This window comes from Phyllobates terribilis, unplaced genomic scaffold, assembly GCF_046119375.1.
Source record: "Phyllobates terribilis strain yellow unplaced genomic scaffold, ASM4611937v1 Scaffold_4__5_contigs__length_816908805, whole genome shotgun sequence".
NCBI classification, from domain to species: domain Eukaryota; kingdom Metazoa; phylum Chordata; class Amphibia; order Anura; family Dendrobatidae; genus Phyllobates; species Phyllobates terribilis.
The window spans coordinates 238,411,723-238,429,527 of NW_027362764.1; the positions used below are offsets into that span (position 1 = coordinate 238,411,723).

General features: G+C 46.2%; 1 protein-coding gene across 1 annotated transcript in view; it reads right to left on the reverse strand.

The window, feature by feature from the left end:
• CNTNAP2 (contactin associated protein 2) overlaps positions 1-17,805 on the reverse strand; it is a 3,253,420-nt gene that overhangs the window by 1,543,796 nt on the left and 1,691,819 nt on the right. The window lies entirely within an intron of this gene.

Sequence of the window (17,805 nt, forward strand, 5' to 3'; positions counted from 1 at the left end):
TTGACTTTTTGATTGTAAAATTTGCTTGAATAATTAGCGGACACCATGTTCTGTTTGGAGAGCCCCTGTGTGCCCAAACTTTGGAGCTCCCCCACAAGTGACCCCATTTTGGAAACTAGACCCACCAAGGCACCTTTCAAGATGCATAGTGAGCACTTGGAACCCCCAGGTGCTTCACAAATTGATTCGTAAAAATGAAAAAGTGAAAAAAAAAACACTTTTTCATTTTTACGAATCAATTTGTGAAGCACCTAGGGGTTCCAAGTGCTCACTATGCATCTAGATAGGTGCCTTGGGGGGTCTAGTTTCCAAAATGGGGTCACTTGTGGGGGAGCTCCAATGTTTGGGCACACAGGGACTCTCTAAATGCAACATGGTATCCGCTAACAAATTGAATGGAAAATCGGCTCAAATTGTTAGCGGACACCACATTGCGTTTGGAGAGCCCCTCTGTGCCCAAACTTTTGAGCTCCCCCACAAGTGACCCCATTTTGGAAACTAGACCCCCCAAGGCACCTTTCTAGATGCATAGTGAGCACTTGGAACCCCCAGGTGCTTCACAAATTGATTCGTAAAAATGAAAAAGTGAAAAAAAAAAACACTTTTTCATTTTTACGAATCAATTTGTAAAGCACCTAGGGGTTCCAAGTGCTCACTATGCATCTAGATAGGTGCCTTGGGGGGTCTAGTTTCCAAAATGGGGTCACTTGTGGGGGAGCTCCAATGTTTGGGCACACAGGGACTCTCTAAATGCAACATGGTATCCGCTAACAAATTGAATGGAAAATCGGCTCAAATTAATAGTGGACACCACATTGCGTTTGGAGAGCCCCTCTGTGCCCAAACTTTGGAGCTCCCCCAAAAGTGACCCCATTTTGGAAACTAGACCCCCCAAGGCACCTTTCTAGATGCATAGTGAGCACTTGGAACCCCCAGGTGCTTCACAAATTGATTTGTAAAAATGAAAAAGTGAAAAAAAAAACACTTTTTCATTTTTACGAATCAATTTGTGAAGCACCTAGGGGTTCCAAGTGCTCACTATGCATCTAGATAGGTGCCTTGGGGGGTCTAGTTTCCAAAATGGGGTCACTTGTGGGGGAGCTCTAATGTTTGGGCACACAGGGACTCTCTAAATGCAACATGGTATCCGCTAACAATTTGAGCCGACAATTTGTTAGCGGATATCATGTTGCATTTGGAGAGTCCCTGTGTGCCCAAACATTGGAGCTCCCCCACAAGTGACCCAATTTTGGAAACTAGGCCCCCCAAGGCACCTTTCTAGATGCATAGTGAGCACTTGGAACCCCAGGTGCTTCACAAATTGATTCATAAAAATGAAAAAGTGTTTTTTTTTTCACTTTTTCATTTTTACGAATCAATTTGTGAAGCACCTGGGGGTTCCAAGTGCTTACTATGCATCTAGATAGGTGCCTTGGGGGGTCTACTTTCCAAAATGGGGTCACTTGTGGGGGAGCTCCAAAGTTTGGGCACAGAGGGGCTCTCCAAACGCAATGTGGTGTCCGCTAACAATTTGAGCCGATTTTCCATTCAATTTGTTAGCGGATACCATGTTGCATTTAGAGAGTCCCTGTGTGCCCAAACATTGGAGCTCCCCCACAAGTGACCCCATTTTGGAAACTAGACCCCCCAAGGCACCTTTCTAGATGCATAGTGAGCACTTGGAACCCGAGGTGCTTCACAAATTGATTCATAAAAATGAAAAAGTGTTTTTTTTTTCACTTTTTCATTTTTACGAATCAATTTGTGAAGCACCTGGGGGTTCCAAGTGCTTACTATGCATCTAGATAGGTGCCTTGGGGGGTCTAGTTTCCAAAATGGGGTCACTTGTGGGGGAGCTCCAATGTTTGGGCACACAGGGGCTCTCCAAACGCAACATGGCGTCCGCTAACAATTTGAGCAGATTTTCCATTCAATTTGTTAGCGGACACCATGTCACGTTTGGAGAGCCCGTGATGTGCCTAAACAGTGGAGCTCCCCCACAAGTGTCCCCATTTTGGAAACTATACCCCTCAAGGATTTTATTAAGGTGTATAGTGAACATTTTGAACCCAGAGGTACGGCACAGAATTTGTTTACATTAGGACATCATATTGAATAAGTTGTCATTATTCTTGAGCGCAAGTGCTCGCTACTTGAGTTTGCATCGGGTACTCAGGTATGCACCATGTACAGCGTGTGCTTGAGTGACATGCTCGAGTCCCTGCTCCGCATGTTTCACGGTTATTGGGCACCCAAAAAAAAACATGCGGGGATCGCTCGTGCATGGCAGGCAATCCCCGTAAAGTTTTTTGGCCGCGAAGCATATGGGGCAGAGACTCGAGCATGTCACTCAAATACCCACGATACTCAATGCATACCAGAGCACCCGATGCAAACTCAAGTAGCGAGCACTTGCTCTCAACACTAGTCACCATATCGTCATCTTTTTTTCTTACTTTTGAAAAAAATCCCAACCCCAGCCCTAGCCCTAGCACAACCCTAGCCCTAGCACAACCCTAGCCCTAGCACAACCCTAGCCCCAGCACAACCCTAGCCCCAGCACAACCCTAGCCCCAAACCCAGCCCTAACCCTAGCCCAATCCTAACCCAAGAGTTTATTTTTGACGCCGTTCCTTGTGCGGTATAAGTGATTAGACGACTTTATTCTTCGGGTCGGTGTGATTACAGCAATGCCAGAATCATATGGGGTTTTTATGACTGACAGCTGTCACACACTAAAAGACGCATTTTTTGTAAAATCTAGTTTTTGCATCGCCATATTTTGAGAGCTATAATTTTTCCAGATTTTGGCAGACAGTCATGTGACGGCTCGTTTTTTGCGGGATGACTTGACGTTGTTATTGGTGCCATTTTCAGGCACGTGACATTTTTTGATCGCTTTCTATTCCGATTTTTGGGAGGCAGAATAAACAAAAACCAACAATTCAGGAATTGTTTTTTTTTTTTTTTTTTATTCTGTTCCGTGTGTGGTAAAATTGATGAGGTAGCTTTATTCTTCGGGTCAGTACGTTTACAGCGGTACCACATTTGTATAATTTTTCTATGTTTTGGCGCTTATACACAATAAAAGCTATTTTATAGAAAAAAATATTTTTTAGCATCGCTTTATTCTGAGAGCTGAAACTTTTTTATTTTTCGGCTGATGGAGATGTATGGTGGTTTGTTTTTTGTGGGACGAGATGACGTTTTCAGCGGTATCATTTTTATTTATATGCGTCTTTTTGATCGCGTGTTATTCCACTTTTTGTTTGGCGGTATGGTGATAAAGCATTGTTTTTTGCTGCGTTTTTTTTTTTTTTTTTTTTACCGTGTTCACTGAAGGGGTTAACTAGTGGGACAGTTTTATAGGTCAGGCTGTTCCGGACGCGGCGATACCAAATATGTGTACTTTTATTGTTTTTTTTTTATTTTTTTTATAATAATATTTATTGATGGGTACATTATATTTTTATTTTTGGTGTATTATTTTTTTTATTTTTTTATAATATTTTTGCACATTTTTTTTTTTTTTTCCACTTTCAGACAGTTTGTACACCTTATTACTTTGTCCCACTCTGGGACTTTCACTTTTTTTTTTCTGATCGCCTGCATGGCATAGGAATGGAGCACCATCCCTATGCCATGCAGGCTGTCAGAAGTGCACAGTGTTAAGATTGCTTGGAGATGCACTGCGCATGTCCAAGCAATCTTCCTGCTCTCTGGTGACCCGGATGTTGTCATGACGACATCGGGTCGTCATGGCAACACCCGGGAAGCCGCTGCAGTCTGCGCTGGAAGCCGGAAGAGGAGGTGAGTATCGCCGATCACCTCCCCTTGCCCCCGCAATGCCGCGATCGATTTCGATCGACTTCGATCGCAGCATAGCGGGGGTTAATGTGCTGGGAGCGGTGCAGGACCGCTCCCTGCACATAGTACCGGGTGTCAGCTGTGACAATCAGCTGACACCCGGCGGCGATCGCGCCCGCAAAGCCTGTGTGCGCGCGCGATCGCCATGACGTACTAATACGGGTCTGGCTCTTAAGTCCCAGGGCACAGACGCGTATTAGTACGTCAAATGTTATTAAGGGGTTAATATTATAGACTGTTCATGTCTTTGTCAGTGGGCAAACTTACAAAAACAGCAAGGGATTAAATAATTATTTCCTTCACTGTATACTGTAAGGTAGCGCTATTCATCACGCTGGAGTACTCAATTCACCTGGTCAATTAAAGCACACATGCAACGTTTTCCGGTAATAGGTAGTCCAGCAGTTTATTAAACCTCATAAACCGCACATAACAGTCCATCTCAGTGGCTCGCCGACATGCTACACATATTACATTCAAGAGCCTTTCCAGTGAAAGATATGCCCACTTGGCTCCAGACACAGCCTTCAGCAAGGTAACAATATCAATGTCCACATCAAGCAGCGTTTTTACCCTTGCCGGGTCGTAGCTGCTTCAGTCAGCTCGGTTCTGCCACAGCTGTGGCTTTAATGCTTCCCAGATGGGGCCTCCGGGCCACTTGCCTTCAAAGGCTACTGGTATCTCAAACACAGGGGGATCCAGCCTCTGCCTTCCAGACTAGTGGAGTCCCACACAGGGACCAGGCCTCTCTCTCTAGGCCTCACCAGGCCACTGTTTCTCTCTACCTGTTTCAAAACTACCAGGGTTTATATATCCTTTTGTGCACACAGGACCTGTGATGATGTCACAGTCATGTGATCAGTCACCTGAGGGGGAGGTAAATGGTCAGCTAGAGCACACCCCCTGGACATTATAGCAATGCAGCAAGCCGCTGCATTACAATACATATAATAAATTCCTTACAATGGTGGATCAGAAGGTCAGCAAAATAGAAGGCAGCCTTTTGACACTATCAGGGCTCCTTAAAGATATATGCAATTATAAGCATTTCCACAGTTGGAATTTCAGGAACAGAAATGTCACATGAGGCTTTAACTCTTTGCCAACATAACACATAATGGTATGTCATATGTTGACAGGGGTCTTTGATGCAGGCTCAAGAGCTGAGCCTGCATCTTTGCTAGCAGACCCCTATTGACTTTGCCTATTGTGCCCTATAATGGCCCTTCATAGATAATGTTAATAGCTCCACATTTATATTGCTGACCTATCAATTACCACAGATCCAGTATGTGACCAGCCTCTCTAACAGAAACCAGTTCCAATAAATGTTTCCATATCTGATATGAGAGGAGTGTACCTATCTGAGTATGTGTATACTGTGATTTAGGATACCCTGACTCAGTGTGGAAACTGTTTTCTGTTGAGCAGGCTAGTCACATGTTTTCTGAAGAGTGCTGAATGAAATCAGAAGATTTCTCGGATGCTATTGTACCATTTCATTCCCAATTCCTGGAGTTTATAGCACTGCAAGATCACCGTTTAGTCAGTTTCTCTCAAAAACCTTTATTTTTCAACAGGGTTGAGCAAACTGGACTGAACAGTACTACTATAGTGCCATTCAAATGTGCTATATACAGTGACTATGGAAAGTATTCAGACCCCTTTAAATTTTTCACTCTTTGTTTCATTACAGCCATTTGGTAAATTCTAAAAAGTTAATTTTTTTTCTCATTAATGTACACTCTGCACCCCATCTTAACTGAAAAAAAACAGAAATTTGGAAATTTTTGCAAATTTATTAAAAAAGAAAAACTGAAATATCACATGGTCATAAGTATTCAGACCCTTTGCTTAGACACTCACATTTAAGTCACATGTTGTCCGTTTCCTTGTGATCCTCCTTGAGATGGTTCTACTTCTTCATTGGAGTCCAACTGTGTTTAATTAAACTGATAGGACTTGATTTGGAAAGGCACACACCTGTCTATATAAGACCTCGAAGCGCACAGTGCATGTCAGACCAAATGAGAATCATGAGCTCAAAGGAACTGTCCAAGGATCTCAGAGACAGAATGTTATGATCTGCAACAAGTAATAAGGAAAGATAGGGGAAATCTGTCCCTACAGTAAGACTAAGCTGAATCCCTACGATGTAGCGGGCTGCCTGTTCCTAGCGAACAGACCTGCCTTAGTCCTCGGCTAGTCTGAATGAAGACCTATAGCATAAGGGGAGGGGTCCCTAAAAGATCTAAGGACTGGGACAAAAATGGGACACCTTCTAAACAGAGAAGTTGTTGCAGAACACAAAAAGACAAACTTACATAAAGGTACTAGAGGTCCCAGAAGCACCAAGCGAACTGACAGAGAATGGCACCGAAGCACCTGGCTAGAGAAACAGTCAAACACTGAAGTCCAGCACAGCCAAAAGGGTGGAGCTGGAATATAAAGGCAGATGGTCACGTGACGGCAAAAGACAAGATGGAAAAAGAAAACAGGAGGGTTCTAACAGTACCCCCACTTTTAAGAGCATCCTCTGGATCCTCCAGGCCCAGGGTTATTTGGAAACCTCCTGTGGAAAGCTCTAACAAGCCTAGGAGCAGAGACATCATCTGCCCTTACCCAGGAGTTATCTTCAGGACCAAAACGCTTCCAGGAGACAAGATAATGTAATCTCCCTCTATGCCATCTAGAATTCAAAATACGAGAAATTTCATATTCGCCGTCCTCCACCACAGGAGGAACTGTGACAGTGGAGGAGGATGTATGATTGTTAAGAGAAAATTCCGCGAGAGGCAGAAACTCAGACCACACCTCTTGATTGTCCACCACAAAACAATGCAAAAACTGTTCTACATCCTGGTTCTTTCTTTCAGTCTGTCCATTAGACTCAGGATGATACCCAGACGAAAATGATAAATGGACTCCCAACCTGTCACAAAAAGCATGCCAAAAGCGAGCCACAAACTGAGGTCCTCTATCAGAAACAATATCCGTGGGAACGCCATGAAGCTTGAAAATCTCCTTAGCAAACGCCTTAGCGAGTGTCTTGGCGCAGGGCAACTTAATGAATGGAACCAAATGACACATCTTACTAAAACGGTCCACGGCCACCCAGATGACAGTAAAACCCTCGGACACAGGAAGATCAGTAATGAAATTCATTGTGAGATGCGTCCAAGGTGCACTAGCAACCTGCAGAGGGCAAAGCAACCCCGCAGCAGGAGTATGTGAAGCCTTTGACCTAGCACACACAGTACTTTGAAGCACCCACTTGATGACTTCTTTCTGCCATCCAAGCCACCAAAAACTGCGACTAATAAGTCTCTTAGTCTCAGAAATTCCTGGATGACCTGCCAACCGAGACTCATGACACTCCACAAACAAATCTCTCTTAAAGGTTCTAGGCACAAACAACATCCCATGGGGAGTGTTAGATGGGGCATCATCTTGAGCTTTCAGAATCCCATTCTCCGAAACGGAGTCCAATGCCGCCACCACAACTCCTTTCTGTAAAATGCTCTCCTCCTCCTCGGCACTGACCGTAGGAGAGAAGCTGTGAGATAAAGCATCGGCTTTAACATTCTTAGTACCAGGGATATAGGTAACAGAAAAATGAAACCGAGAAAAAAAAAGTGCCCACCTAGCTTGACGGGCATTCAAGCGCTTGGCACCATCCAGATAGTTCAAATTCTTATGATCTGTGGAAACCTGAATGGGAAATCTAGCGCCTTCCAAAAGATGACGCCAATGTTCAAACACGAGCCAGCAACTCCCGATTTCCAACATCATAATTCAGTTCGGTTTCCGACAAAATTTTTCGAAAAGAAGGCACAAGGATGTACTCCATCCCTGTTCTCCTGAGACAAAACTGCTCTGACCCCCACCGATGAAGCATCGACCTTGACCAAAAAAGGCTTGGTCTCATCAGGCTGCATAAGGATAGGGGCAGAACTGAACCTCTCTTTGAGATACTTAAACGCTTCAAAGGCCTCAGAAGTCCACTGGACCGTATTCGCACCTTTCCTCGTGTGATCGGTTAGAGGCTTAACAATTACAGAAAAATTCTTAATGAATTTCCTGTAATAATTGGCAAAACCCAAAAATCTCTGTATAGATTTCAAACCAATAGGCCTAGGCCATTCCTGCACAGCCAGAACCTTCACAGAGTCCATCTCAAAACCCTCGCTGGAGACAATGCAGCCCAAAAAACTAATTTTCTGCACAGCGAACTCACATTTCTCCAGCTTAGCAATGAATGAATTATCACTCAATAACTGCAAAACTTCACGTACACTCTGCCAGTGGGACTCTAGATCTGGTGAATAAATCAACATGTACTCCAAATACACAACCACATTCTTACCAATCAAAGGTCTCAGGATGTCATTAATAAGGTTCTGAAAAAATGCAGGTGCATTGGTAAGACCAAAAGGCATCACCAGATTCTCAAAATGACCTACCGGAGTGTTAAAAGCAGTTTTCCATTCATCACCCTCCTTCACTCGTAACAAATTGTATGCCCCCCGGAGATCAATTTTAGAGAACCACTTGGCCCCCACTAACTGGTTAAACAAGTCAGGAATTAACGGCAATGGGTAGGAATTGCGTACGGTAATCTTATTAATTTCACGAAAATCCAGACATGGACGTAAACCCCGTCCTTTTTTAACAAAGAAAAATCCAACTGCCACAGGCGACTTAGAAGATCTAATGTGACCAGCAGCCAGGCTAGTCTGTATGTACTCCTCCAATGCCTTTCTTTCAGGGATAGTCAGTAGTGTTGAGCCACCCCCGTAGTGTTCGAGTTCGGTTCGGTTCGTCGAACACCCGTGTGTTCGCCGAACTGTTCGTCGAACTTTTCGTCGAACACCTTCGAACACCGTTAAAACCAATGGCAGGCAAACAAAAACACATAGAAACACATAGAAAACACGTTCAAAGGTGTCCAAAAGCTGACAAACTGCTCAGAAGACACAACTAACACATGGAAAAGTGACAAGTTAATATAGTCATGCGAAAAGAAAAGAGGTGGAGGAGTAAAAGGAGGGGGAGACACAGATATAGGCCTGTCATGCCCTTCTAAAATCCAAAAAGTGAGAAGCCGACACGGCCAGTCCGCTCCTGCCCGTGCCACCTCCGTGTCGCCGGGTTTGTGCCAGAGCCGCGGTGAACCCTGACGGCCAGCCCCCCTCTCCCAATACTGGTGCCTGTCCGCTGGTGGGTCGAGCGAGCCCCCCTGTGGTGGAGGCAGCTCTAAGCTTTTTAATTTAAATTGTCTCTCTAATTTGAATGAATACACTTAAAATCCATTTACAAGGATCTATTGGAGGGCAAGTCTCATGCCAGCAGCCGCTTAATTCCAGCTCCAGTAGCGTCCGCTAAAGCTGCTGCAGTTAAAAAGCTTTTATAAGGATCGAGCTCGGCTGTCCACCGCAAGGCATCCTACTGCCAGTCCCAGCCCCTATGCCTTGGGGTGCCTCCTGATGCTCTTCACTGAGTATCCCGTGGTCCCGAAGCATTTCCTTTGAAAAAATTAAATGTCCAAACTACAGGTGGTGTAGCTTGCTTAACAGCCGGGATAATCCGCTGACTAGCAGACACTGCTGCTAGGCACAAAGTATTTCCTGGGCTAGATGCAGTTAAAAATTTGTAATTAGATACTCTCGTTGGATGCTGAGAAAGCATTCCATAGAGTCTCCTGGCATGCCATATATGATTCTCTTAAAAAGCTTGGGGTAGGGGTCTAGGGGACCCTTTTATAGCCAAAATCACGGCCCTGTATCGCAATACGTCACCTAGGCTGAAGATAAATGGAACTGTAGCACCCTGAGGGCTCGGTTGCTACAGAGGTATTGCACCTCACCCAGAGGTGTGATATCTCACTCTCAGGTAACGATGGAGTGTGGATCAGGACCCGACACCTGCATGCATTACACCACATTGCCGTGGGGCAGGGTGACCAATATGCCCCTGAGATGGGCACGACAGTCCCTGTCCCTGGCTGGAGTGGGGGGAGGGAACACTGAGGAAGGGGAACCCTTTTGTAGGAGCAGGGAGGAAGCAGTTCCTGGGTGCATTGAGAAGGGAGTATAAAAGGTGGGCACCATCTTAGTTCAGTGCAGAGAAGTCTGAGCAGAAGTGACAGGGAGCAGAGGCTCTACATGAGCTCTGCTCCGGAGGCGGGCCTAGTAACAGAGGCCCAGGCCTGGAAGAGGGAGAAGGAAGGAAGAGGAGCGGAGAAGGCTCCAGGAACGAGGAACGAAGGGATCCCAGGGGTGCGGACGGGCGAGTCACCACCGCATGCCCGAATCCACCTGCGTGGAGGGGTCAGGCCAAAGGGGGAGACCGGTCCCCGAAACTCGTGGAGGCAGGAAACGACCCTCAGCTAGAAACCGGAGGCTGTGACATTTTATGTGGCGCAGCCCCTCGCTACACCCGCTAGGAAGGCACCACATAGGGTCAGGGAAACTGGCGCCAAGTTTACCAAGAGGAGGCCCGAGGCAGCCGGACAGAAGGGTTGGTAAGAAAGGCCAGACAAAGGACACACAAAGGGGGTCCTGTGAACTGCTCCAAAGTTACCTGGGAGTTGTCTGAGCCCCTCACCTGGTGAGCACAGTACGACGTGGGCAGCCGTTACCTGCAGACGTGGTCTGGATAATAAGAACTGTGAGTAAAGGCCCTGGACTGCATCACTGACTCCGTGTCGTTACTGCTGCTGCCCTGCACCATCACCCCCATCCTCCGCATACACTGCCCTGAGGCTATACTCCTCCCGTGGGGAGTTATGTTATGCTCTGCTGCACCCACAACACCAGCCTCAGCGGTCTGCCCTGTAGCGGCGGTTCACTCTGACCGCAATCCACGGGTGGCGTAGTCGGACATTTAAACATCAAAACCACATAAATAGTTCCGCCACTGGTTTGACCGCCCTGAGCCACGGAACCGGGTCGCCGCCACGGAGACTACAACCACCAGCATCCACCAAAAAGGGTCCGGCTCCGGGTGTCCCAAGGCCCAGGGGGTGCATCAGAACATTTTCATCACCTTTCACAATCACCAATGGGACAAGGCAGGGATGTCCTCTGTCCCCTCTCTTATACATCCTAGTGATGGAGCACCTGTTCTCATCAATTCGCCATAACCCCAATATTAGGTGGATTGAGGTGGGAGGCACCGAGTACAAGTGCTCTCTATTTGCTGATGATGTCCTAGTATATATCACTCAATCACATATATCCATCCATGCTGTTATAGCTGAAATAGATCACTTTGTTACATGGTCAAATTTTAAAATCAATGCAGCGAAGTCTGAGGCCCTCGATGTCTCCCTCCCCAAATCCATACAGGATTCCATCCAGTCCAACTTTCCCTTTGCCTGGCCCTCACAGGGTATCAAATACTTAGGAATTCCTATTCATAGAGACCTCTCCCATCTATGTTATCTTAATTTTGGGCCCTTTATTGAACAACTCCATACAGATCACGGTTGGCAAGTTAGAACTGTAAGATTCACCACGTGAACCACTGGTGTTTTGTGGAAAAGCACATGTACACTGTGTTCCAAATTATTATGCAAAAAGTGTTTAGGAGTGATAAGGGAAGAATTTGTTTGTTTGTCAGTTAAACTCATTGATGGTGATGTGTGTCAGGGCTCTTTATATCACTGTAAGCAATTGCAGACACCTGTGCTAATTAGTTTGGCAGGTGTGTCCAATGAAAGGCAAGACTACTTAAGAAGGCTGTCCCACATTATTAAGCAGCCTACATTTTCTGCCAAAATGGGAAAGAAAAAGGATGTGTCGGCTGCTGAGAAGCAACAAATTGTGGAGTGTTTAGGTCAAGGCATGACTACAATCAACATTGTGCGATGATCAGGATGAAGTGTCTTGGCAATCAAGAAGTATGTAGCTGATTCATAGTACACACGTGTGCGTGCTGATAAGGGCAAATTGAGGACTCTTTCCTACAGGCAATTATGTCAGGTTAAAAGAGCAGCGGCAAAAAAGCCTTGTCATAGCAGCAGACAAGTTTTTGAAGCTGCTGGTGCCTCCAACGTCCCCCGAACAACAAGATGCAGGGTCCTTCAGAGGTTTGCAGCTGTGCATACGCCATCCTGTCAACCTCCTCTATCCACTTCACACAAGCAGAAACGGCTCCAGTAGGCCAAACATTACATGAAGACTGATTTCAAAACTGTTTTGTTCACGGATGAGTGCCGTGCAACGCTCGATGGTCCAGATGGATGGAGTGGAGGATGGCTGGTTGATGGACACCCCACGCAAACACGGCTACAGCGCCAACAAGGAGGAGGTGGAGTAATATTTTGGGCTGGAATCATGGGGAGAGAGATTGTCGGCCCCTTTAGGATCCCTGAAGGGGTAAAGATGAACTCCATAATGTATGTGGAGTTTCTCAAACAGCACTTCCTGACATGGTTCAAGAAGAAGAACCGTGTATTCCACAGCAAGATCATTTTTCTGCATGATAATGCGCCATCTCATGCTGCACATAAAACATATGCATCTCTGGCTGATATGGGCATAAAAGGGGACAAACTTATGGTGTGACCCCATGCTCCCCTGACCTCTACCCCATTCAGAACCTCTGGAGCATCATCAAAAGGAAGGTCTATGATGGCGGGAGGCAGTTCACATCTAAGCAACAGCTCAAGGAGGGTATTCTGTCCTCATGCAAAACAATTGAAGCAGAAACCATCCAAAACCTGACAAATTCAATGGACGAGAGAGTTCAGAAGCTCCTTTCGAACAAGGGGTCCTATGTGAAAATGTAACATCACCTAGAATAAAGTTTTGAGTTGAAAACTGTTTGATTTCAGTTTCTAACAACCTGCTAATGCTTATAATTTCAAAAATGACCATTTTTTTGGTCTTTATTAAAATGAAAAGGTTGATCGAAAAGTTTGGGGGATCTAAGAGTGTGGCAACCCAGTAGTCATGATTACTTCGAATTCTGACAATATGAGGGTCATGCTGCAGGTAGTGCAGCAAGAAGGCACTTATGTGTCTTGCGCATCTCGGAGCCCCAAAATTATTTTCCGGGCTAGATGCAGCTAAAAATTATTTTTAATTTTAAATCTGGTGGAGCTTATTATAGATGGCCTAATAGGATCAGTGCTGCACACTGCTACAAAGTCCAAATTATTTTCCAGTCAAGATACAGATAAACATGATTAGTAATTTGAAAGCTTAAAACGTTTGGTAGGGTGATTTTAACCAATCATCAAGCTTTTACTCTCCCCAGGATGACACAGGGGTAGAAAAGTCGTTTCGGATCCATGATTTGTTCATCTTTATGAACGTGAGTCTGTCTACATTATCAGTGGAGAGCCGCGTGCGCTTATCTGTCAGCACACCACCAGCAGCGCTGAACACACGTTCAGACAGAACGCTGGCTGCGGGGCATGACAAGATCTCCAAGGCGTAAGTGGCTAGCTCCGGCCATTTATCCAGATTGGAAGCCCAAAAAGAGCAAGGGTCCAGTGACACAGTCGTGGCTTCAATGTTTACTTGGAGATACTCCTGTACCATCGTCTCTAGGCGTTGACTATGTGTCAGACTTCTTGTCTCCTGTGGCCTTGCAAAGGATGGGCTAAAAAAGTGGTGAAATGATTCCGCAAAATTGATGTTACCAGCAGATACTGTGGTTCTGTTACAGTTTGAGTGCTGAACACTTGACGGTCCCACGGTTGGCAAGTTGGAACTGTGAGATTCACTACGTGCACCACTGGTATTTTGTGGAAAAGCACATGTAAGATTCTGCAACAGTCTCTGCTGATACTCCTGCATGCGTGCATCCCTTTCTATGGCAGGAATAATTTCTGCAAATTTACTTTTGTACCGGGGATCTAACAGTGTGGCAACCCAGTAGTCAGGATTATTTCTAATTCTCACAATTCGAGGGTCATGTTGCAGGTAGTGCAGCAAGAAGGCACTCATGTGTGTTGCGCATCCAGGAGCACCAAGTCCCTGTTGTGTTGGTGGCGAGGTAACAATCATGCTTCCTTCCTCTGTCCTCTCCCCCCAACCTCGCACAACAGAAATGTGATCAAGGTCTCCCTCATCTGATGAGTCTTCCATCAGTTCGTCCTCCACTTCTTCCTGGGCTCCTGCACCTTCCTCACTAGTTTGGCTGCTACCATGCGCCCTGGTAAAACCATCTCCCCCACCCTCACATGCCTGCCGCCTTGGTGTTGCCGACCTTCTGGACCTTGCAGATGTTAGCCCTTCCGCATACAACTCCTCCTCCTCTACTTCCTCCACCTCCTCTTGTGCCACCACCTGACTCCGAATTCTGTTTAACATGTGCTCCAGCATGTAAATCACCGGAATAGTCATGCTGATAATGGCATCGTCAGCACTAAACATCTTCGTCGCCATTTCAAAACTGTGCAGAAGGGTGCATAGGTCCCTGATCTGAGACCACTCCTCCAGCGTGATTTGCCCCACCTCTGAATCTCGTTGGCCCAGGCTATACGTCAGAACGTATTGCACCAGGGCTTGTCGGTGCTGCCACAGTCGCTGCAACATGTGCAGAGTTGAATTCCACCGGGTAGGCACATCGCATTTTAGCCGGTGAAGTGGCAGGCCCAACGACTTCTGTAGAGATGTAAGTCGCTGAGCTGCGGGATGCGAACGGTGGAAGTGAGCACACAACGACCGTGCCCTCTGCAGAAGGCCATCTAGTCTGGGATAGTGGACTAAAAATTGCTGGACAACCAGGTTCAACACGTGAGCCATACAAGGCACGTGTGTGACATTGCCCCGGCGAAGGGCCGCACCCAGGTTTGCAGCATTGTCGCACACGGCCTTCCCTGGTTTCAGGTCCAGTGGAGACAACCATTCATGAAATTGGTTCTCCAGAGCTGACCACAACTCCTCAGCTGTGTGACTCACATTTCCCAGACATTTCAATGTAAATACCGCCTGATGACGTTGAGCCCTACTGCCAGCATAGTAAGGAGGTGTGCAGGATCCCTTCTGCGCAGTTGGAAAGCTTGTGGCATGACCAGACAGGCTTTGGGTGCAGGTGGAAGACCGAGAGGAGGTTGAGGAGGCAGAAGCAGTGGAGGAACTTTGACATAAAGAGGATTGACGCACAACTCGTGGGGACGGCAAGACTTGGACAGCAGCCCCTTGTCCTGCTGTCACCATAGTTACCCAGTGCCCAGTCAGCGACATGTAACGCCCCTGTCCATGCCTACTCGTCCAAGTGTCTGTGGTGAAATGCACCCTGTCACACACAGAGTTTCTCAAAGAAGCGGTGATGTTGTGTGCGACATGGTGGTGGAGCGCAGGCACACCTTTCTTTGAGAAGTAGTGCCGACTGGGCATCTGGTACTGGGGCACTGCGACGGACATAAGGTCTCGAAAATCCTCTGTGTCCACCAGGCGGAAAGGCAGCATTTCTGTAGCCAAGAGCTTGCAGATGGTGAAATTCAACCTCTTAGCTTTCTCATGGCTAGGAGGAAATGGTCTTTTACTTGTCCACATCTGAGGGACCGAGGACTGGCTATTGTGCTTAGACGGGGTTGATAAGGGTGTCCCCGGCAAACTGCCGGTCTGTGAGGAAGATGCAGGCGGACATGTTAGGTTGCCTTCATCCAAAGGTGGTGCTATCGATGTCGGACAGCGCTCAACACCAGCTGGTGTTACCACCTCCAAAGAAAATGATGACCTGCCAATCACGCTGGCTGTTGCGGGTAAAGAGGTGGCAGGTCTGCGCCCCAAAACAGGTGTGACTGCTGTCCCCCCAGTCACAGAGGATGAAGAGGCTGCGGATGCACAAGATATGGCAGACGGTGGTTGGCCCGGCCGGCTAGGCCGCATTGTAGCACACTGAGCTTCCCACTGCAACTTATGCTTCATGTCCATGTGCCGGTTCATGCATGAAGTACTCAAACTATGTATTTTTTGGCCTCTACTTAGCTTTTGCTGACAAATGTTACAGATAACACGAGTTGGGTCATCTTTATCGATCTGAAAAAATGCCCAGGCTATGCAAAGCTTAGCACCCATGCGACCTGAAGAGCCACCACGACTTGTGGTGAGAGGCAGAGTTGTGTTTGAGGATGCAGTTGTTGACGTGCTTCCAGTACTACGTCTCTGTCCAGGAAGGCGCAACCTGACCTCGTCGTCACTAGCATCTTCCTCCACCTCCTCTGCTGACCTCATCTCTTGGCTGACTGTGGGTTGACAGTAAGTGGAATCTCCGACCTCATCATCATCACCCTGTGCGTTATCACACCCGTCGTCCTCAGAGCCAACCTGTTCCTGCCCTGACAAAAAACTAAAGTTGTCGCTCCAATCAGGTATTTGAGTCTTATCATCGTCTTCCTCATTGTCTCCACCAACAGGAGTTACAGTTTGGGAATGAGGGTCTACATTATGGTCAGAACCTTCTGCGTCTGGTCCTGGATCCGACTCATAAAGATTCTGGGCATCAGTTCAGATCATTTCCTCGTCTGGATTCACAGAAGCGCTGGAGTCGACCTCTGATTCCCAGGCTATAGTATGAGTAAACAGCTCTGCAGACTCAACCATCTGTTCTACCTCATACTCAGATGGGCAGCTGGAGATTTGGGAGCTGTGAGGAAGCAAGTGCGATTTGGGTGACACCTTTGAGGACTGGAGTATTTGTGATGTTGAAGTTGATGTGGAGGAGAGCCCACTTAAAGGAGCACTTGATATCCGTTGAAGCACCTGCTGTTTTTGTGCCTCATCTGGAATTTGTAGCGATTGGCGTGGCCGTAAGAAAGGGATCTTATCACATTGTCCGCTAAAAGAAGTAGACATTTTAGTTTGGCTGGAAGATGGTCTTTCTTCTGCAGATGTTACTGTTGCTTTAACACCTACCCCACGGACACAACCTTTTTTCCCCTTCCCAACACGCCTATTCCCCTTTCCACCAGCAGCAGGCCTTTTTCCACTCATTTTGGTGGTTAACTAATTCACAACTCTGGAGTTGTTTGCACAAAAAAACAATGGATGGTAACCGAGCAGAGCTGAGTGGCCAAACTGTGGTATTAGGCCAAAACTATTGGCTGGGTTAGATGCAGAAAAAAATTATTTTGAATTTGCAACCTGATGGAGGTCAGTATAGATGGACTAATAGAGAAAGTCCGACACACTACTAGAAGGCCAAATATTTTTTCAGAGGTAGATGCAGAAAAAAATATATTCAGTTTGCAACCTGATGGAGGTCAGTATAGATGGACTAATAGAACAAGTCCCACACACTGCTAGAAGCCCAAATATTTTTTCAGAGGTACTGTAGATGCAGATAAAAATTAGTTTTAATTTGCAACCTGATGGAGGTCAGTATAGATGGACTAATAGAGAAAGTCCGACACACTACTAGAAGGCCAAATATTTTTTCAGAGGTAGATGCAGAAAAAAATATATTCAGTTTGCAACCTGATGGAGGTCAGTATAGATGGATTAATAGAACAAGACCCACACACAGCTAGAAGCCCAATATTTTTTCAGAGGTAGATGCAGAAAAAAATATATTCAGATGCAACCTGATGGAGGTCAGTATAGATGGACTAATAGAACAAGTCCCACACACTGCTAGAAGCCCAAATATTTTTTCAGAGGTACTGTAGATGCAGATAAAAATTAGTTTTAATTTGCAACCTGATGGAGGTCAGTATAGATGGACTAATAGAGAAAGTCCGACACACTACTAGAAGGCCAAATATTTTTTCAGAGCTAGATGCAGAAAAAAATATATTCAGTTTGCAACCTGATGGAGGTCAGTATAGATGGACTAATACAACAAGTCCCGCACACAGCTAGAAGCCCAAATATTTTTTCAGAGGTACTGTAGATGCAGATAAAAAATATTTTTAATTTGCAACCTGATGGAGGTCAGTATAAATGGACTAGTAGAGAAAGTCCGACACACTACTAGAAG